Source organism: Psittacula echo (assembly GCF_963264785.1).
Source record: "Psittacula echo genome assembly, chromosome: 3".
NCBI lineage: Eukaryota > Metazoa > Chordata > Aves > Psittaciformes > Psittacidae > Psittacula > Psittacula echo.
In genome coordinates this window covers 124,873,537-124,896,340 of record NC_137736.1, presented here as the reverse complement: position 1 = coordinate 124,896,340, position 22,804 = coordinate 124,873,537, and positions in this window count along the sequence as shown.

The window sequence follows — 22,804 nt, the reverse complement described above, 5'->3', positions numbered from 1 at the left end:
CTGAGCAAGCCACCGATCAGCTCTTCCAGGGAGGATAATCACTGTGGATCTAATTAAAGCCTGTCACGCAGCTCTGCTCTGCTGACCAGCCTCCCTGGGAATGAGATGACCTCTGCTAATGTCATCTGACAACGATCATTGCATCAGGGCTAAATCTCTACATAGGACTCGACACTTGCCCAGAGATGGACACAACAGCTGGAGCTCTGAAGGTGTAGAAGACCTGGAAACCCCAGTTGTGCACATCTGGTTATCTCTTGTCCCCATAGGCAGAGGATGCTGCCTGCTGCCATGTATAACAGTGAGACAGCAGGCAGAAATGGCTGGAAAACGGGGTCTCCTCTATGCAAAAGCATCGTCTAGAAACATGGAACCACTTCCCACTTCAACTCCATCTGTGCAGCCTTTAAGAGAGGAGGTGGTTATTTGGAAATGATAAATCTACTAAGATAAGGGACAAAATATAAAGCTATGACCTACACTTTACTGATAATCACTGGGCTGATGCTGCTGTCTCCCTACCAGCCTCTGGAAAGGGTTCTGAAGCAGATGTCTCCTCTCCATCCATGTTCCAGGGCTGCAAACAGTGTGGTTGTGTTCCTGTACCTGTCTCTGTATGGAGTTGTGTCAGGACTAGTTAGGAGATATCACAAGAAAGAAAAGATCAAAGTTAATAGAAACTTCTTAGGGAGTAAAGCAGCGATTCCTGCCTGTGCCCATAACCAGAACACTGAGGAGTACCTTTTCCTTCTGATTTTATATTACTCCACTTAGGTTTTCTCCTCCTTTTCTCAGCTTATAAATGTCTCATCTGCCTGGAAATCTCTGATCCCCTCAGTCATAAAAATGATGTTTCAGTTATTCAATCTCAAATCTCAGTTTGTAGGATCATGGCTTTGGGATCCTGCTTTCCTATAAATCTGTATGTCACCGTATGCATAACATGTCCCTGCCAGTGGTAGGGGTTGGAACTGGATGAGCTTTAAGGTCCCTTCCAACCCAAACCATTCTATGATTGTGGTAGCTATGTCTTGGCAGCTCCATACAGCTTGGAGCACTAAGGGAGATGACAAAGAGCTGATCTAAGAGAAGCTGCCCGTTGTGGCAGAGCTACAAGCGTCTGTGACACTGTGATACAGCCCCTGCATCTCTGCCTGTGTGATGAAAGGATGAACATTACTGACCTAAGCTGCTCCTTGGGAATGGTTCGTGCCCTATGTTATCCCTTAAAACCTGCTCAGGAATTCAGCAGAGGTGTGAGCCAAGCCACAGTGCAGTCTGGCAGCACAGCAAGAGATAACTGAATGGATGCTCCAGGCCCTGGCACTAATTAATTGATTAAACCTGAATAATGGGAGCAGATCTTTGATCAAATTGTCCTTCATAAGATCCCTGAAGGAATGATGCTTGCAGGAACGGGAGAGGAATCTCCTTAACTAATGGTGCTTATTAGGAGCATTTAAATAATCTTTGTGAAGGCACATATAGCCCTTAGGAGCAACAAAGGACCAGGAAACTGCTGTCATCTGGTGGCAGACACAGGCCTGGGTGATCTGTGGGATGGATGGATGGATGGATGGATGGATGGATGGATGGATGGATGGATAGATCGACCTATGGATGGATGGATGGATGGATGGATAGAAAGATAGATAGAGATAGATAGATAGATAGATAGATAGATCGATCGATCTGTGGTGCAGCTGAGGTTGAATCAGTGTGATGGACTTAAAACTGTCATAAATTCCCAGGTAAATAACAAGGAACACAAAAACCCCATTACTTTATGTGCCAGCAAGAGCAGAACTGAAAGCCTCAGAAAGCAGCTGACAACACGAGGTCTCTGCTTGTTTTTCCCTTTAGAATGTAATTGCTTTTTTAATATAAAAGCTTTTTTAATATAAAAGCTTTTAAAATCATTTTCTTGGCACTGCAATGTGGAGCTCCCATAAATCTCTCAGGATCATGTTGTCTTGTCCTCCACACCAGCATCCACAGTTCTCTCCAATCAAACAGTAACCACAATGCCAAAAGCCAATGTTCTCATTAGTGTGATCAGTTAATTACTCATGTCCCTGCAATTAATTTAATGGGTGTCTGTTGCACAGCAAATGCTTCACCTGTTCTATTTCCTCTCTGCTTCTTACTGAAGGTCCTATCTGTGGAGGGTCTCAGCTCTCTTGGCTCACACCCTATGTGATGCAGGAGCTAAATCTCCAAACCATCCTGCCAGGTGAGCACTCAGATTGTTTCTGTGACACCCATGGCCTGGGGTTTTGTAGGGCAGCCTCGAGTAGGAGAAACTGCAGCTGAAACTTGATTAAATCTGGTAGCTTCCTCACTGTGTCCATCTCTGTTCTCATTGCTGATGGGAACTTCAAACCCCGGCAGTGTTCAAGGCCAGGTTGGACACAGGGGCTTGGAGCAAGCTGCTCCAGTGGAAGGGGTCCCTGCCCGTGGCAGGGGTTGGAGCTGGATGAGCTTTAAGGTCTCCAACCCAAATCAGTCTGGGATTCTATGAATCTATGAACCTATGATTCCATGAAACTGGCGTTTTGATTTTATTGCATATGGGATCATTACAAATGCTGTAGTCTTGGAATCCAGAATCCATGGAGGTCATCTGAGGGGTCTTGTTTTGTTCCGAGAAGACACTCAGAGCAATTTGGTCTTGGAATCCAGGGTGCATCTGGTGAATCAGCAACTGACCTCATCAAGATGAGCACCTCCTATATGAAGATAGGCTGAGAAAGTTGGAGCTGTTCAGCCTGGAAAAGAGAAGCTGTGTGGAGACCTCAGAGCAGCCTTCCAGTATCTGAAGGGGGCCTACAAGGATGCTGGAGATGGACTCTTCATCAGGGACTGCAGTGACAGGACAAGGGGTAACGGGTTCAAACTGAAACAGAGGAAGTTTAGATTGGATCTAAGGAAGAAATTCTTTACTGAGAGGGTGCTGAGGCACTGGAATGGGTTGCCCAGGGAGGTTGTGAATGCTCCATCCCTGGCAGTGTTCAAGGTCAGGTTGGACAGAGCCTTGGGTGCCATGGTTTAGTGTGAGGTGTCCCTGCCCATGGCAGGGGGTTGGAACTGGATGATCTTAAGGTCCTTTCCAACCCAAACCATTCTATGATTCTAAGACACAACCACCAAGCTGTGGGGTCTCCATCTAGGATGTGAATGGATGATTCCTCAAGCTCATTTAAGTTGGTACAAGAAGATGAGAGCTTTGGTAATCTCTCAGGAATGACATGAAGACTGGAATGACAACAATGACATGAAGACCTTGGAAAAACATGAAGACCACGAGGTGCACAGCAACGCTCAGTTGCTCAGCTCAAAGTCACTTGAGTGTAGCAGCATTTTCTGACTTCTGATTGTCTACCTGAGAGTGAAATAGTGACATACTTCAAAGTCAACCACTCTGAGAGGATCCCATGCATCCATTCAAATCCAGAGGTTTGGGAGGCGGAGCATAGCAATTAGTGGCTACTTTGATCCTTCTGAAAGGGATTTTGAGACATGTAAAACCTGTTATTGAAGAAGGTTTCCTGAGAAGCCAGCTTCCAAGAAGGCTGATCTGAAGCTCATTCCTTGGTGATGGTGATGGCCAAGATGGAAGATATCCAAGTTGAGTCTTTGATATGAAAATAGGTAAAGAATGTGGGAGGGAGGGAGGGAGGGAGGGAAGGAAGGGGTTGCTTTGTCTCCTTCAGGCTGCTCACTAGGAACTGGTCTCAGGAAGGAGTCCTCTCAGTGTAAGTATTCTCTCTTCAACACCTCCTTTTCTAGTAAACACACTGATTTGTGTCCCCAGATTTCCATACTTGAGGAATTTGCTTCTTTTTCCTTGGGTTACTTTTTCTTCCCAGTACCTTTACAGTGTTTATTGCACCAATTGTCTCACTTTGTCCTGTGTCCCCAGTGCTGGGCAATTTGATTCTAACGCTGCTGCTCTGCTGCATCACCTCCAGGTATCTTTAGTGAAAACAATGGGCTAGATTCTTTGTCTAATCAGAGCAATAGAGTTAAATCAATAGCTTCAGCTTTTACCTTACTGGTAAATCAACCAGCTTACCCCACCTGAAGATCCAGCCATATGATGCTATTCAGGCACCAAGCCACAATAGTGCAATGGAAAATCAAGGCCACCTAATACTGGTAGGTTTCAGTACAGCAAAAAGATGTTCCTTCGAGTTGGAATTACAACAAAGACGGTCATGTTCTGATCTGAGCCCTCCAGCTCAATGTATTATCCCTGTGAGATAGAAAGATATTAATTCAATGTGTAAAGAATGTCTGGTAAACTGTCAGGTTTCCTTTTCTTCTTTTAATTACTGAAAAGGAAGATGGGGAACTTGCTTCCTACCTACGATCTGGAGCTAAAAGCATTTCATGATGAGGAATAACTTGAGCAAACATCCTCCTCCTTATCTCTCACAGTTCCTCTAGGCTGATTCTGATTTATTTCTTCTTAAGAGCAAATCCTGTGGTGTTAATCAGGAAGGTGATAAAAAGAAATCAATGCTCCATATCCAAACTGATGTACTTCTGCGCTAAGCCCAGTCTTGCCAGGATGCCTCTTAAGGTCTCAGTTGTCTTTCTCTCTGGTTTGTGTCTTCTTTAGTGGTTGCACATGAAATAAAGAGGGGAAGAAGGAAAGGTGGTGTGTAAGGTGTGGAGATGTAGAGAAGGAAAGGTATAAGGCAAATGAGCTCAGCAATGGTCTGCAATAGGTATTGGTTTACAAGTGTGAGAATTTCACAGTCGCTGCACTTACCCTCTATCCTAGTTCAGTCCTGATGTTTAATGTCTCAACCTGCCACAACTCTGCCCTTGGGGTGAACAGGAATTGTTCATTATCATTATTGATGCCATTGATTGAGCCCTACGCGTTCCAGCTTTGAGTTCATCTGTCTTTTCAGTGGTTGCATGGATTCTATTTCCCCTAGGAACAGAAGGAGGCTCCAGGGCATAAAGGGATGAGCTCCTATGTGGTGTGGAGGGGGTCACCCCCAATTGCTGCATGTGGGCTTGTATTTATCTTCCATGAGGGTTCCCCATAAAGTGGTCATTGGTCTAAAAGCCCCTATACAAGGACTTACACTTTTCTTGCTTACTTTCAACCCCCAGATAAACAAGCAGCCACAAGTTGTCATGTTCCTAGTGCTTGGAGACACAAGCACAAGGTCACTTACTCTGTCTCGTGGTGTTACTCATCATCTGCCTGCATGCATCATCTTTCCAGCCTGCAGATAACCAGAGGTGATCTAGCTCAGGCTCGTCCTCTCAGCTAAACTCAGGCCCATAACAGTGCTTTTGCCCAACAGCAAGTTTACACTCAGGCAATTGCTGTGGCTCAGATGATTTGTTGTAATCTGCTCATGCAACAAGCACCAACCATTTCCAAAGCTGTTGTAACCACTCGCTCCAAGGACAGCAATTACAGCTTGACAGCAACACCATTTAGCTTTAAAGCATAGGCTCTTCTAGGCTCCTTGAAGAGCATCGCTGTCTTTAAGGCTGATGGCAATAGGCTCTTCACCTCCATTTGGTTCAACAGCTCTCGCTGAGGAGAAATAGGACTCTAGTGTGGTGCAATGGCTTGGAGATGCTGCATTCAGATGGTGCTTTTGCAGCAGGGATGTTTACAGAGCAAGGGGCAATATATGGAAACATCACCCCTTGTTTAATTCACACCATAAAAAGAAAGCGGTTTCCTGCCTGCATTTCCATGAGCAGACATTCCTGACTTGAGGGAATTAATAAGCTTCATCTTGTTCTCCTGTGTATTTGGTATTACATTTTGTTCTAGGGCATTTAAAAGAATGAGGCTGGGTGGTTGTTGGGGTGGTTTTTAACCCATGAGAAATAGATGTGTCGCCTCTTTCTTCATCTTTGATTTCACCAAAGGTTTCCACTTGTTCAGCCTATTAAAATCCAGCAAAGGAAAGCATCTGAAAGCTTTGCTGTGCCTCGCAGAGCTCAGTTGCAATGGATTTCACAGGCCACGCTGCCCCTACAAAAGAGGAAGAGGGTTTAGCCTCGCAAGACCTTGCTGAAATCCATCAGTTTAATTAGGGACTGGTTTTGCAAGGGTGGGAAATACAAAGTGGAAATGTCCCAAAATTGCCTCATTAATGTTGATTCATTGTAGCCAGCACATAATGAGTGGAGACCAGAGCCCCTTGATGAACGGGGCTCCCTCCACACCAACACGTTCCGCATCCATAATAGCTGAGCACAGCTTGTTTTATGGGAGCAGTGGTGTGGAGAGGAGGCAGGGCCACAAGCAGGTACATGGGCCAACATGGTGGGGCCACCCAGCTCCTGTGTAGGAGCCCAAAGGTTGGAGCCTTGGGCAAAAGCCGCAAATTAAGGGAAAGGAAAAACTGGGGATTAACATTGGGAATTGTCTCCAGTGAGGCTTTGGCTGTCCTTTTATTACCACTGGCCTCCGATACCAGTTTTCCCTAGGCTAGGAGTCTCTGATCGCTGTATGAGTCTTGGCCTGTGGCTCACGGATAGCACATGGTCCATGGCACCTTTCAGCATCAGGAAGCACCACCACCACCCCACACATGCTTCTTCCAGATGGACAAATCATCGAGTCCCAGCATGGTTTGTGTTTGAAGGGACCTTAAAGCTCATCCAGTTCCAACCCCTGCCACACGCAAGGACACCTTCCATTAGAGCAGCTTGCTCCAAGCCCCATCAAACCTGGCCTTGAACACTGCCAGGGATGAAGCATTCATAAGTTGGGTATACAACTGCAATGACAATAAGAACCAACACTCCTAAGTCTGAATCATGACGAAGGACAGGATTTCCCATCATCAAAGGACTTTAACACAGATCGCAGGACAGCCCAGAAGAGGTCATGTCGCCTGATAGTAATATTCAACCTGGACTGGACAAACTTCTCCAAGGAGCTACAGACTATTGCACAACAGCTGAGATGGCTAAGCCTGTTTTTCCTACTTTCCACCAGCTCTTTGGGAAGATCTCATGGACTCGAAAGCATCTGCAGACCAGAGGATTAAACTGCTTTCCCAATGCAGTACACAGGAGTGTGACCTTCAGAGAAAAGCAAAGCACTGCTCAATCCATCTGGGGTTAATGGTCGTGTTAAACTGATCTTTATCTACATTCTTAAATGCTTGTAAGGAAATACTTTTGCTCATTAGGCACACGAGACTCAGTGAAGTTTTAGCGGGGCTGTATCTCAGCCCTTTACAACTGGCACAGGAAACCCAAGTCAGCGAGGAGTCATCTCATTTGATTTTAGAGGCACGATCTATCATCAGACTTATACTAAGGCAGGCACTTGAGATGGGTTGGAGAATTGCTTTAGCAGTGGCCATTTCTCTTCTGTGACTAAAAATGGCCACTGAGGGTGATTCAATCAAATGGAGCTGTTTGTATTAGGATGGGTGAAGGAAAACGAAGTTAATCTCCCCCCATGATGGACGCGGCTTGCATAGAGCAAGTAGCAGAGGATAGCAGTACAAGGATGATGGATAGGGTCAGGAGAAGGAGACCAACTGCACAAAACACAGTCAGTGCTCCAACTGCAGAGCTGCTGCTTGCCCTGTCTGTCCAAGGGCTCAGAAATGCTCCCCAGAAGGGTACAAGATAGCAGTCAGTCCCCTCGTCCCTGCTTGTTAGATGAAAGCTGATCCTAATGCTGAGGCTTCAAAGCATGATCAAATGCCTGTGGTTGGGTCTGTTGGCATCTGCTGTCTGGATTTTGCCCTGCTGATTAACCCCGAGTGTTGTAACGACTATTGCAAATAGCAATAATAATACTCTTGTATTGTATATATACATCATGGAAGTAGATGCAGGTTGTATCAAGAAAGCAGAGGGTGAAGCAGGAAAGAAGAAAGAAGGGATGCAGTCTGCAAACCATGCTCACAGTGACCCAAAGAGCCAACTGATTGCATTTGGAGCCCTTTGCCACTCAAATCACTGCAATCCAGTCTTAATAACAACCAGGGCACCTTTATGACCCTTAATGGGTGGTTGCCGCTTTATTCTATGTCATAATGTCACCTTTTGCTACAGGACAGCAAGGGAAATGTCTCTACTGCAATTGGCTTATTGGTTACAGGTTTTCCTGCCCAATTTCTCCTGACATTAAATCAGCAAAAGAGACAACCTGGTTAAAAACCATCACAAGCCCTGGGAAGAGCTGAAATAAGCAGTGAGCTGCACCCTCTTCTCAGGACTCATCTGTAATCAGGAAAACCAGACCTGGAGGGACATTTTTCCCACGGATTGAGTGTGATCTGAAAGCCTGGATCATAGAATCATAGAATAGTTAGGGTTGGAAAGGACCTTAAGATCATCTAGTTCTAACCCCCCTGCCATGGGCAGGGACACCTCACACACGCCAAAGCAGTCAGGAAATGACAGTCCAGTCTGACAAAATGGGGTTGGAACTGGATGATCTTAAGGTCCTTTCCAACCCAAACCATTCTATGGAAGAGATATTTAGCACTAAAAAAAGATCTTCCTATCCATCCCTGAGCCAAACATCTCCTTACCCAAGGAGAAGACCACTGATTTTAAGGCTAGTGGTACTTCGCATGTTTGGGTTGTAACCAATGGCAAGGAAGAATAAAACCAAGGAGAGTTTGCAGGTTGCGCTTCTAAGCGAGGAGTTTTGGATCAGCCTCTGTCTGACGACCTCCTCAGGTGGATAGGAACTTTTGGAAGAAGCTCCTTTTTTCTTTTATCCCAAGGAATGAATCCAAATGGGAACTCCACTTTAAATGGAATTCTTTCTTCCTTCCTCTGGAGAGAAGGAAACCGATTTCCCTGTGTAGACAGGGATTTATACACACAGAGGCATCCAGAGCAGCAAATAACCCAACCATTTAGCTTTCAGGCTCCACAGAGCAAAAATATCCATCAAAAAGAACAATTTTACATTGAGGTGCTTAGAAAAGAGGCCACTTTCTTCCCCATTGTGAACCGGGTGTTGCTGGCAGGCCAGCAAGGCCTTTCTCATCTCAAACATCCACGTTTCCACCTCCTTGCACATGTAATTTTGCACCTCATTGCTCCTAATTGAGTGGTTTTGAAAACCCATCCTGTAGAGCTATCCATTACCTTGCCACGGCCACAGTGTCAAAGCAAGTAAGTTCTCAGACACTCCTGTCGATAAATAATTCTGCTGTTGTGAGGTTATCCACAGGGAGCATTGACAGCTATCTCATTACTGGTGTATTTCTCCATTTTCTATCAAATCGCTTGTTTCTTCCCAAAAGGAAAGATGTAGGAGAATCACAGAGCTCCCTATGCAGCATTAACAGCATCTTCTTCCTTCTATGATGGATGCTACATCCATCGCAGATGGATGCCATCTGCATCGTAGATGGATGCCATCTCCAGGATGAGTCTCAGGAATGAGGCTCGTGGTCACCTAAAATCCTTCTGGAGGGAAAGGTCATGTATCCAAACCCCAGCTCTGGTAATGATATCCTGCTTACCCAAATTCCCCCTTACAATCTCAGCAGGACGCATGGCTCTTCTTGCTAAGCAATTGCACAGCATTAACCCCCTGCTGTGGTTTAGCTCAGAGGCAGCTGCATTTTGCTGGGGAAAAGTGGTTTCTGTAGATTCAGCCGTGAAAAGCAGTTGTGAGCTCTGGAGCAAACAGTCTGGTGTTGGCTTTTCTTGGGTGAGCATCAGCAGCTTGGTTTCCAGCAAGGAAGAATTGTTGCTGAAATGGGAGCTTGGGGGACCCACCACACAATAATCAGTGTATTCATAGCAGCTATTGAACAGAAGGACTTAGAAGATGCAATGGCACAAAACTCCCAGCCTGAATACCCAAGCAACCATAGAATCATGGAATCAACCAGGCTGGAAAAGACCTTTAAGCTCATCCAGTCCATCCTTTATCCCAGCAGTGCCAAGGCCACCACTAACCCATGGCACTGAGGCCTCGTCTCCACGGGGTGTGAACACTTGCAGGGACGGTGCCTGCAGCCCTGCCCTGGGCAGCCTGTTCCAATGCCTGAGCACCCTTTGGGGCAGGAATTGTTCCTCAGCTCCATCTAAACCTGCCCTGGTGCAGCTTGAGGCCGGTTCCTCTTGTCCCATCCCTTGTTCCTTGGGAGCAGAGCCCAGCCCCTCCTGGCTCCATCCTCCTCTCAGGCACTTGTAGGGAGCCATCAGGTCCCCCCTGAGCCTTCTCTTCTCCACACTGAACCCCCCAGGTCCCTCAGCCCTTCCCCATCACCCTTGGGCTCCAGGCCCTGCACCAGCTCCGGTGCCTTTCTCTGGTCCCGCTCCAGCCCCTCAATGTCTCTCTTGTAGTGAGGGGTCCAAAGCTGAACACAGGATTCGAGGTGCAGCATCACCAGTGCCCAGTGCAGGGGCACAATCACTGCTCTGGCCCTGCTAGGACCATGTCTCAGGTAACACAGACAAACCTTCACCTCTTGCCTTTGCTTCCTCATAAATCACTGCCATAAAGCAAACAGCACGAGGTTTCTAGACTGCTTTTGTGCCAAAGCATCAAGTGCTTGCACTCTCTGGTCTCCACCACTGTTATATTTAATCTATAATTAAACAAGCAAGGAACATAAATAGCTGACAGCTTAAAAGCACTTTCTTACTCTCCTCTTCTTGCTTTGTAAACACAGCCCTTACTTCTCCCATAAACTACAGAGCGCAGCTATAACTCACTCTCCCCTTTCTCTGCCTGGGTTCAGGGTATATTGCCATCAGCTGAACTGCTTTATTTTTTGGCCTTGAAATTTGTCTTTTTCTATCAGAAAATGGCATTATCCATCCCTGAGGAATGCCAGGTACATCTCTGTGCTGGAACAGAGTCATCAAAGTGCTGTCCTCAAGTCCACACGGTACAAGGATACGCCGATGAGGGCTACAGGTTATTTAGGAGCAAGTTAGAGGGAAGAATTAGTTGAGCTTCTCCAGAACAGATGAACTCTGATGAAAGAAGTTACTACAGTGTTCATCTGAGTTTGGAAACGTGCTTTTGGTACAGAAGGATAAATGGATGGAGACAGGAGATGTCATAACACGCACGACTTTGGAACTTCGGCTTGAGCATTTGGCCCTACAGAAGCTTGAAGGTGAAGAGAGCAGGGTGGGAAAGGCCTGAGCAAAGAGGGTGCTTGTGCTGAGGTGCCCCTGCCCTGGGATGTGGGGCACAAGAGCGAAATCTGGGGTCTTAGAGCACCATCTGCTGGCACCTTCCCCCACAAGGAGATGGGGTGGGCTCGGAGATAGCCTTTACCATGGCCAGGACTACTGGGGGGGCATTCCGAGAGAGGAGAAAGGCTGCTGGAGAAACTGCATGGTCTCCTTTGAGCCTCCATGGGGGAATAGAGCAAGGGAAAACAGGCAAAACCCACTCCTTGCGCTGCAATTGGAACAAGCACTGAGGTGGGGTGGGTATCATCTACTCCACAGAGAGGGCAACAGATGGAGAAGGGGATGACAGCTCCTATCACATGGAAGAGGGGGCCAGACCAGGCTGGTTTGAGTGAGCCCAATATCCCGGGGAGGGTTTTGGATTGTTTCAACACAGTGTCTTTGTTACTGGGCATCACTGGGAGGAGGGCAGACTGCTTCCACCCAATCCTGGGAACCAGCAGGCTGTTGGTAGGCAGATATCTCAGGTCTAGTGAAAATCCTTGCTGGAGAGGGGAAAAGATGAAACTCTGGACTTGATGATCTTCAAGGTCTTTTCCAACCTGGTTGATTCCATGACAGAGGTCTACAAACACTTTGCAGTTGATGTGTACAGATAAAACTTGGTTCTCAGTAGAAGCTTAGGCCTGTGGAGATAGAAAGGATATCCTTCTCCATGGGGACCAGTGCTCCTCTTCCACAAGCCACTCATCCTGTAATATCCTTCATCAGTCCTTTTCTCACACCTGTAATTTAGATGGGGTCACAATGCTGGCGCATTTCTCTGTTCAGCCTGGAGAAGAGAAGCTGCGTGGAGACCTCAGAGCAGCTTCCAGTATCTGAAGGAGGCCTATAAGGATGCTGGAGAGGGACTCTTCATCAGGGACTGTAGTGACAGGACAAGGGGTAACGGGTTCAAACTGAAACAGGGGAAGTTTAGATTGGATATAAGGAAGAAGCTCTTTACTGTGAGGGTGCTGAGGCACTGGAATGGGTTGCCCAGGGAGGTTGTGAATGCTCCATCCCTGGCAGTGTTCAAGGCCAGGTTGGACAGAGCCTTGGGTGCCATGGTTTAGTGGGAGGTGTCCCTGCCCATGGCAGGGGGTTGGAACTGGATGATCTTAAAAGTCCTTTCCAACCCAAACTACTGTATAATTCTACGATTAAATAGAGAATGTTCTGCTGAAAGGAGGTAAACTTTCTGCATGTAATTGCAGAGCAGGAGTGGCTGAGATGACAGTCAGAGAGGACAGGTAAGGGGCATATTGAGGTTTACCTGCTGCATATAGTAAAAGGCAGTTGGGTTTTGATACACTTGGCTTAACAAAGCTCAACATTCGTCACTGAAGTGTTGCTGCTGCCACAAAGCTGATGACAGGACCACAGTCTCTCTGCTTTACACACAACACAGGCTGAAGCAGCTAAATTACTGCAGTAGTAAAGCTGGTTGAGAGGCATTCATCAAATATGAGTCACCAGATCATCATCTATTGAGCCTTTCACTGTTCATCTTCCTCTCTGCTACTGTACATCCTACACTGTGGGAAGGTGATGGGGCAGAGCTGGAAGGGGAGTGACTCCCAGCTCTTGGAATTGTGTGTTTTATCCTCATTATCCTATGAGAGACCTTTTAGGTAACTGTCTTCTATCTACCTGCACACAGAGCATTTCTAACAGTTGCAGTGCTACAGCACTTTTGCAATATCTCTTTCTATCACTGCAGTGATTTCAAGTCACAATTCCCTAAGGGAAGGCACCATGTAAAGTTACAGGCAGAGCCTGTCATGAAGACCTACACATTGTGTAGGTGAGGGCCATGTAAAGATTCAAGGCTACACATGTGCCCAAGATGGAATAGAAGGTTTTAAGGCTGAGATGGTGACAGACTTGAGAGCTCCTGACTGTCAGCATTCACTGCATCACCCCATGATCATCTGCAATCCAAATTTCCCTCTGCATCTGTCCCTGCCCTAATGCACTCCAGTTGTCTGTTTAATTAAAATATGATGTGTGGGACAATTGATTAACACAGGCTGCACTGCGAAATCACTGCTGTCCACTGCAAATTCCAATTTCAGATGAAAAAAGCAAAGGAAAAGCTGTGGTTTTCCTGATGCAGTGAATAGTTGCTTTTCCATGCAAAGAAAGCCTTGAAGGAAAGGCCTTTGGTTTCCTCCTGTCCTGACTGCATTGGTAAAAGATGCTAAGCAGGGATGTTTTCAGTGACTAGACTTGCTATCAGTTGCAGTGCGCTCGGATCCATTCTCTACCCACAGGATAATGCATATGGAAGATGTAAGCCATCCTGAGAGCTCCTGCTTGATGCTAGCCCTAAATCAGGAAGGGATGATGAATGGCAGGAGGAACACAGGATGGAAACTGAAGCCTCATGGAGAAATGAAGGCTTCAGGGATGTAGAAAGTGCTTTGGGATGTGGAAGATGTCCTGAGATGCAGAAGATACCAGGGTTCAAAGCCTGGTCTCTGAGCTGAACTCTCTCTGCTACATCTATACATGCTGGAGGGGCCTTCTGCAATGTAGTACTTCTCTGACAAGGCCCTTGCAGTCCTATCATGAAGGATAAGCCCTTTGTAATAGGAGCCCATTTTCCCAGGTAACAAGTGACAGGACAAGAGGAAACAGCCTCAAGTTGTGCCAGAGAAGGTTTAGAATGGATATCAGGAAAGATTTCTTCACTGAAGGAGTTATCATGCATTGGAACAGGCTGCCCAGGGAAGTGGTGGAGTCACCAATGCCTGGAGGTATTGAACAGACATGTGGATGTGGCACTTAGGGACATGATTTAGTGGTGGACTTGGCAGTGCTGAGTTAACAGTTGGATCAATGATCTTCATGGTCTTTTCCAACCAAAATGATCCTATGATTCTATGTCAAATCAGGGCCCACCAGGGGCCCTGGAGAAGGGCTGCAAGGTCTGAATCAGGTCAGGGCACCAGGTCTTACCAGCCAGCAAAGGGAGTAAAGTAAATAGACCCAATAAATGGGCAGTGCAGGACTGATATGTTCCGTGAGAGATGCTTCAGACGTGCAAGAAATGATCTTCAAAGCCTGAGCTCCAGCCAAGACACACTTGTAGGTATATCCTTCCCTGGAATTGCATCCATTAGCACAAACAAGGTCGTTTGTTGTTGTGGCAGCACTCCACAACATCAGTGTCTCAAAGGCTTTGTAAAGGAATAGTGTTTTCTGAGTATCAGGACATTTTAGGTGCCTCAGATTAGATAACTAACTGAAAAGTCATGCTAACAAAGTCAGCCTGATATTAGGAGGATGAATGCAAGAGTAGCTGTTGCTGTTGTTCACCAGCATAGCTATGCCTGTGCTGCTCTGCTCAGGGTGTCAGCTGCAGCCTACATTTGCATCCAAATATCCCTATTTGAATACAAGACCATGCTCTGGTATTGGCTTGAGGAAACCCTAGCTTCCCAAATGGGACCTGACCCCACTCAGCTATTTGATCAGCTCCTTCTGCATGACCCTTCTACCCTTGCAACACTACATGATTAATGGATCTTTCTAGGAAGGGTTTCCAGGATCACCTCTCTCAGGAACAGGGATCTTGTGAAGACAGAACAGTGAGCATATGTGGGCTGGATCCACATCATTTGCCTTCCAATATTTGGAGGTGGCTACAAGGATGCTGGAGAGGGATTCTTCATCAGGGACTGCAGTGATAGGAAAAGGGGGACGGTTTTATTTCTCATTATCCTACTCTGATTTGATTGGTAATAAATTAAACTAACTTCCCCAATGACCACAACCAAGCCTGCTATGCGTTCACAAACTAAACTGCTGGCTAAAGCCTCCCACAGAAACTAGAAGTGACACCAAACCAAAGAGGTCCTGCAGTTCTCACCTGATAAGAGAAGCCAGGCCCATAGCAAGAAGCACCAGGGCAAATATCACCATTACTCCCAAAATGATGACTGTAGGCTCAATTCCTGTGCAAAAAGGGGAAACAAAACAGTGAATTAGAAAATCCCTATCACTTGGGCAATAATATTACAAATATATCAGTATCAGACCATTTGACTACAAAGTCAAATATTCAGCCAGGAGAATGATAGAAAATAGGTGTTTTGATGAGAAACTTTATGTGAGAAGGACATGGAGCTGCTGGAGCAAGTCCAGAGGAGGACACGAGAATGAGCAGGAGCTGGAACGGGAGAATGGAGACAGGTTGAGAACCTCAACCTGGAGACCTCAGAGCAGCTTCCAGTGTCTGAAGGGGGCTACAAGGATGCTGGGGAGGGACTCTTCATTAGGGACTGGAGTGACAGAACAAGGGGTAACGGGTTCAAACTGAAACAGGGGAAGTTTAGATTGGATCTAAGGAAGAAATTCTTTACTGTGAGGGTGCTGAGGCACTGGAATGGGTTGCCCAGGGAGGTTGTGAATGCTCCATCCCTGGTGGTGTTCAAGGCCAGGTTGGACAGAGCCTTGGGTGCCATGGTTTAGTGTGAGGTGTCCCTGCCCATGGCAGGGGGGTTGGAACTGGATGATCTTAAGGTCCTTTGCAACCCAAACCATTCTATGGTTCTATGATTCTAGGAAAGGTTCCCAGGATCAGCTGACTCCAGAACATCTCAGGTCTGCAGACAAATCATGTGAAGACAGAACAGTGAGCACATCTGGGCTGGATCCACATCATTTTAAGTCATCTGAAGTCTTAAACCAATTCTGTCCAAACCAGTCAGCCTGGGTGCTGTGTATAATCAACAGAAACAAAAGGAGACGGTCTCACAGCAGGATTAATGTGACCCGGTTTAGACTTCTACTTTAAGGTTAAATTATAGTTCTCACCGACAATAATGGGCACCTGCAGGAAGCAGCCTGGATGGAAACACCTACTCTGTAGATATTTGCATTTCACCCAAAATTCAACCTCTGAAGTGTTATAATCTGAATGTTGCATAAGGGCAAAGAGGAAGCACATCACGTATGTAGGTAAAGCCAAGAATTTATTGTTAGTATAATTGAAAACTTAGCTCTCTAATTCAGGAATCATCATTAGTCTCAACCTAATTATTAGAGAAAAAGAAAGAATAATTCCATACAGACTAATTCTATATATAAAAAATAGTTTCAGTAATAGTAATAATGCAATTAAAATCACATTAGTTTAGTTTCTATTTCTTTTTCTGGTGTCAAGCTCACTCTTTCATTGCACTTAAGACCATTAGGTCTTAAAATCATTAACTTTGGACTGCTGGAGAGGGTAATACCATTAGTCATCAGCCTCTAGTGCACTTCACTGGGAAGAATATGCTCTTTATGTTACTGGTTTATCCTGCCTCACTCTAAAATCAATTTTGGGTCATTTGCATATGTCTATTAATACGCTTTTATACCTTTCTCTTTCTTCATGTGTCTACAGATCCAGTTTACATCAGGATTTACTAGTATCTGTGACACTATGTCTTTGCTTCGCTTTCTTTGTTAAAACTAGTTTTGTCCAAGTCCAGGTCTGCATTTCTCACCCATGGGTGAGATGTTCATAGGCATGAATTTCCAGTGCCAGTTCGTGCCCCATCTTAGAATCATAGAATGGTTTGGGTTGGAAGAGACCTTCAAAGCTCATCCAGTTCCAACCCCCTGCAATGAACAGGGACATCCTCAACTAGATCAAGTTGCCCAGAACCACATCCAGCCTGTCCTTGAATGTCTCCAGGCATGGGGCATCCACCACCTCTCTGGGCAACCTATGCCTGTGTTTTACCACCCTCATTGTAAACAATTCCTTGCTCACATCCAGCCTGAATCTCCCTCTTTTAGTGTAAACCCATCACCCCTCATCCTATTGCAACAAACCCTGCTAAAAAGCCTCTCTCCATCTTACTTATAGGCCCCTTTTAAGTACTGAAAGGCAACAATCAGATCTCCCTGGAGCCTTCCCTTCTCCAGGCTGGATAATCCTGGCTCTCTCAGTCTGTCTCCTGATCATAGAATCATAGAATCACAGAATGGTTTGGGTTGGAAAGGACCTTAAGATCATCCAGTTCCAACCCCCCTGCCATGGGCAGGGACACCTCACACTAAACCATGGCACCCAAGGCTCCGTCCAACCCGGCCTTGAACACTGCCAGGGATGGAGCATTCACAGCTTCCCTGGGCAACCCATTCCAGTGCCTCAGCACCCTCACAGTAAAGAATTTCTTCCTTAGATCCAATCTAAACTTCCCCTGTTTCAGTTCTAACCCGTTACCTTCCATTATTTTTGTGGCCCTTGATCATTTCTGTGGCCCATTTCAATGAGCCAGCCCATATTCCTGGACCACCAGTAAGTCCTTTGGAGACCGTTTCAGAAATGCCCATTTAAAACACCCTCAAGGTAGCTTCACGCATTTTGCAATACGTCCCATCTGAAAGTCTCCGTGTACAATAAATTCTCTATACAATAAAGTGAAGATCCCCTCTTAGCAGCAGCTTAATGCAGCCCTGGGAGGAAACTGCAGGGTAGTTCTCCTAATCAGAGACTCCCACACAGCACAGAAGCATAGCCCTAACTATGAGAACAGCGATGGAGGCTCCAGGGAGCCGCTTGCTTCAGCTTGCCCACTTGGTTGAACAGGCAGCTCCAGGGATTTCCTGCCTCCAAAAGAAGCTGTTCTCCTGCAGTTCTCCCAGACACTTCCTAAAAGCATGGTTTTGCCTTTGGGGAAGAGCTCGGGCTACAGCAGCTTGCAGGTTTTCCTTGGGAACCCCAGGAAAACAGGTCCTGCTGTGCATGGAAGTGTTCCCAAGGCTGAGCTAGACTCAGATGGGACATTAAGTTGTCCTGTTTCCTCCCTCACAACTTAGTAGGAACATCAGAAAGATGCTTAGTAATTGGATCTGATGAGAATCTGGGATCAGAACCTTGGATCCCAGAGTCTGGGATCAGAAAAAGCCCAGAACAGCTCATTCAATGCAGAAGCCTCATGTCCCCCTCCCTTACAGTGGTATCACACCCAAGTTATTCTGCTAACACATTAAACCAGCTATTTCTGAAGTATCTGTGTGACCAAAAGGAGTTCTCTGCTCCAGCTGTGCATCTCCTTCACAACCAGATTTAGGAATACCAAAGGTCTTCGTCTTCACATGCATCGGACTGTTGGGTTTAAGCCCATTTTCAGGACTAGGCCCATGTTCTTCCCAGTTATGTGCATGGCCTGGGCCACAGCTATGAAAGGAAGGCTACAGCCCATGTTGGGTATAGTCATGTGGGTCCCAGCTCTTGTTCATGTTATCCAGAGGAGGACACAGGAGATGGCAAGGGAATGGTTTTCTCAGCTCATCTATTCCTAAACACAGCATTGAAGTTTAGAACTGTTGCTGCAGGCAGGCTTGGAGCCAGCAAAGTGCCCACACTGCAAGGCTTATGAGTCTAAATCCTCTTTTCAGAGAGCAAGAACAGCTCAGGAGCTGCTTCAGCCTTGGAGCTGGACCCATCAAGCACCATTCAGCGCCACTAAATGAATGCAGTCATAGAACAGGTACCATGGAACAGGGAGACTGGCCAAAGTAGGGTGTTGTTACGCACAATGGCATCCTTTTGGTTTGCATGGCAGTGTCTCTCTGTGGATGATTTTCAGGCAAAGAACAGCCACATACCCAGATCAGCAAGTGCCTACATGGAGTCCGACATGAACCAAGGAACAACAAAAGGTGAAGGAGGATGGGAGCAAGGCACTGGGAGTGAGAATCCCAGCAAGATAAGAAGGAGCAGGAATTTACTGAGTTGTTAAATTGAGGACTGTTGGAAAACTTTGAAGGTCAGGTTCTCACACCTGTGCTTAACCAATTATATGTTAGTTGTTAAGGGCCTCACAGATATGTATCCAATCACAATGGGCCAAGTTAGTGAAAACAACTTTAAGAAATAGTATATAAAGAGTTAGTTTTCTAGAATAAATGGCTTTGTCTGATCACATTGATCTCCGACTGAGTCCTTTCCGTGACAAATGGCGCCCGAACAGGCTTTTTCACATTGAAAACGAAGAACGCGGTGCCGCGGGGAAGTCGATCCAGCAGGACCAGGATTCATCCGGCAGGACCGGGATCCGGCAGGATCGGACCGCTACGGAGCCTTTGAGCCCGGGAGGCAGAAGCCTCGGAACCCTACGGAGCCTTTGAGCCCGGGAGGCAAAAGCCTCGGAACACTACGGAGCCTTTGAGCCCGGGAGGCAGAAGCCTCGGAACCCTACGGAGCCTTTGAGCCCGGGAGGCAAAAGCCTCGGAACCCCACGGAGCCTTTGAGCCCGGGAGGCAGAAGCCTCGGAACCCTACGGAGCCTTTGAGCCCGGGAGGCAGAAGCCTCGGAACCCTACGGAGCCTTTGAGCCCGGGACACACTACAGTGGAATTCAGGTGAGCAGCCGAGTGTTCGGAAGAGGATTAAAATGGGGACTCAATTGAGTAAAAAAAAGGCAGCAATATTTAAGCTCTTCCAGCATATCCCCTTTACGAGAGGGATAGAGTATGATGACTCTATGTTAAAAAAGTTGTTGCTCTGGAGTACAGAGAAAAACTTAATCCAGGGGGTCGGCGAAGCCTTTGAGCTTGGGACTTGGGAAAAGATCGGGGCACACTTGTGGGACGAAATTACCCTTGGGTCTAAAGAAGCAAAATCTCTAGCTACCCTGTGGCGGTTACTCAAAGAAACTATATCCACGATGAAGGTTGAGCAACAAGTAGTAAAGTCTGCTTTTGCAGCTTTTTCTGACTCGCCTTCACAAAAGCATGGGGGACCGGCTGCTGTGAGTCCGATACCTGACACCGTACTTAAGGGGGAACTGCCTGCCGCTTCAAGCGCAAAACATCTGGTTCGAAAGCTTGTGCACCCTAGAGTGCGAATGTTTGAGGATCCAGCGCATCCTCCCTATCCTGTGCCGACAATGCCTTCACCGGCGGCAGCAATAACTAGTGATCGGGATTTTGAAAAGGATGATGTGCCGCCAAAACGGCCAAACTCGAATCCTTTTCGTGCCGCTACCGCCCCTGAGCCCAGCCCCCAAATTCCCCCGCCCACCCCTCACGCCAGCCCGCCCGCCCCTCACGTCGGCCCGCCCGCCCCTCACGTCGGCCCGCCCGCCCCTCACGTCGACGACGGCCCGCCCGCTCCTCACGCCGCCCTCACAGCCCCCCCCGCCCCTGACGGCCGCTTTTACGCCGCCGCCGCCCTTCCACCGCCTGATGCAGAAGAATGGGAACATCCAGAGGAGGACACTGAGACTCCGAATTTATACCCACCCGTACCATGTACACCATCGTTAGCGCTGCCCCAACCGGGGCCAAAAACTGACCAGGATTGGGGGCAGCGGACTAAGCTTTTAGATAAAAAATTACGGGACCTACGAGACCGATTGGGGCAAATTGAAGCAAAGCAAGAGGGGCACGAATCAGAAAAGTTAAACAAGGTTAATCCTTTTGCTACGCCCTTGCCACCGCCCTCGAAGCCCCCTCTGCAACCTAACCCTACTGCCTTGAGATGGCGAGGTCTTATTCAAGATGCAATGATAGACGGCACTGTTCTACCAATTGACATCCCTGCTGCATTTCCAGTCATTACGAATGTTCAGGGACAAACCCAATGGACTCCTATGGACTGGAAAATCATAAAGGAACTTAAGGGAGCAATTTCTCAATATGGGTTGTCTTCTCCATATACACAACAAATGTTAACTGCCTTGTTTTGTAGTATGGTCTTAACTCCCAATGATTGTCTTAAGGTAGCTTCAGTCCTGTTAACTCCTTCGCAGCTATTACATTTTAAAAGTGGGTTTGAGGAGCTTGCTGAAAGAGCTGCTGATGATAATTTGGATCGCAACCCTAATGATCCCTTACATGGTGTTACATATGAAATGTTAATAGGGAAGGGACAATTTCACCCTGATGCAGTACAGGCTCGTATGAGAACCGAGGTGTTACAGCAAGCGCAGCAATTGGCCTTAGCTGCTTTAAAAGCTGTGCCAGAAGCAGGAAAACCTAATCCCTCCTATACATCGATAAAACAGGGAATTACTGAGCCATATATGCAATTTATTGATAGATTGACAGCAGCTATTGAAAAGAATATTGATTTGGCACCTAATGCTAAAGAATCTGTGCTTATGTCCTTGGCCATGGAAAATGCTAACCCAGCTTGTAAGCGTATTTTACAGGTTTTACCGAAATCTGCTGGCTTGCAGGAAATGATGGACGCTTGTTCTAAGGTGGGCACGGCCGAAGAAAAGGCAGAATACATGGCTACTGCCTTTGCTGCTGCTGTCAAACCTTTGTTACAGCAAGGTCGAGGTGATCGAGTGGGTATGAAGGGCATGAGATGTTTTAATTGTGGGCAAATGGGGCATCATAGAAAACGATGTAGAGTAAAGAAAACTAACTCAGCAGGTGGTGCTTCAGGTTTTAGAGGTGATTGTACTAGATGCGACAAACATGGCCATAGGGCAACTGAATGTCACTCGAAGTATAAGAAAGATGGAACTCCGTTGGGAAACTTGAATGTGAGCGCGATGCCACCCCACGCGATGACACAAAATCAGAGTGTTTGGACCGCATCCCCTCCGCTACAGCAGGGAGTGCCGGAGTGGACATGGCAACAGCAATAGATTTTACCATAACTGATACCTCTCCAAACTGGCAAAAGTAGGTTTAGTGATTGCACCTGAAAAGGTACAGCGTAATGCCCCATGGAGATACCTGGGGTGGATTATTTCCAGAACTGAAGTTAGGCCCCAGAAGATGAAGACTACTACGGAGATAAGAACCTTGTCAGACATGCAGAAATCAATAGGTGATATTCAGTGGATCTGTTCCTTATGTGGAATTACTAATGATTTGGCAGAACTAATGCCTCTTTTGAAGAGCAAACCACAGACAGAGGAAAAGAGAACTCTGTCAAAAATCCAGCATGAGGCCCTAGCCCATATTATGGCTAAAATATCTACTTCTTATGCTTCCCAATGGAACCCAGATTTATCTATAACTTTGTTTGTTGTAAACAATCAGTATCATCTGTTTAGCCTGTTGGCACAATGGAATCTGCAGAAAAAGGATCCCTTGTGTATATTGGAATGGATCTTCTTACCTTACTGGTTGCGCAAAACTGTTACTACATGATTGGAAGCCTTTGCCCTTTTAATTAAGCAAGGCTGTGAACGTTGTCAAGAAATTCTAGGTAGTGATCCATCACAAATTTGTTTACCCCTTACCAAAATATGGTTGGAGTGGGCACAGTAGTCCAGCACTGTTTTTCACTGTCTTAGTAGATTTTGTTGGCTAAGTTAGCATACATTTTCCGCCACATAACTTGTTTACTGTGCTAAAAAACAACCAATATGAAGATGTTACCTTTTACTCTGACAGACCTGTTTCAGGTATAACTGTTTTTACAGATGCTAGCAGAAATAATCACATAGCCAGATACATTTGGAAAACAGGAGATGGTTGGAAGAAACAAAATACCTGGTCACTTTACAGATTTCTTACAAACGTTTGAACTAAGTGTTATTGTTATGGTATTTCTGCGATGGCCTGATACTCTGCTTAACATTGTGATTCTTTGTATGTCATAGGAATTGTTCAACGTCTAGAGAGGGCAATTTTACAGGAGGTTGTTAATTGCAGGTTATGGA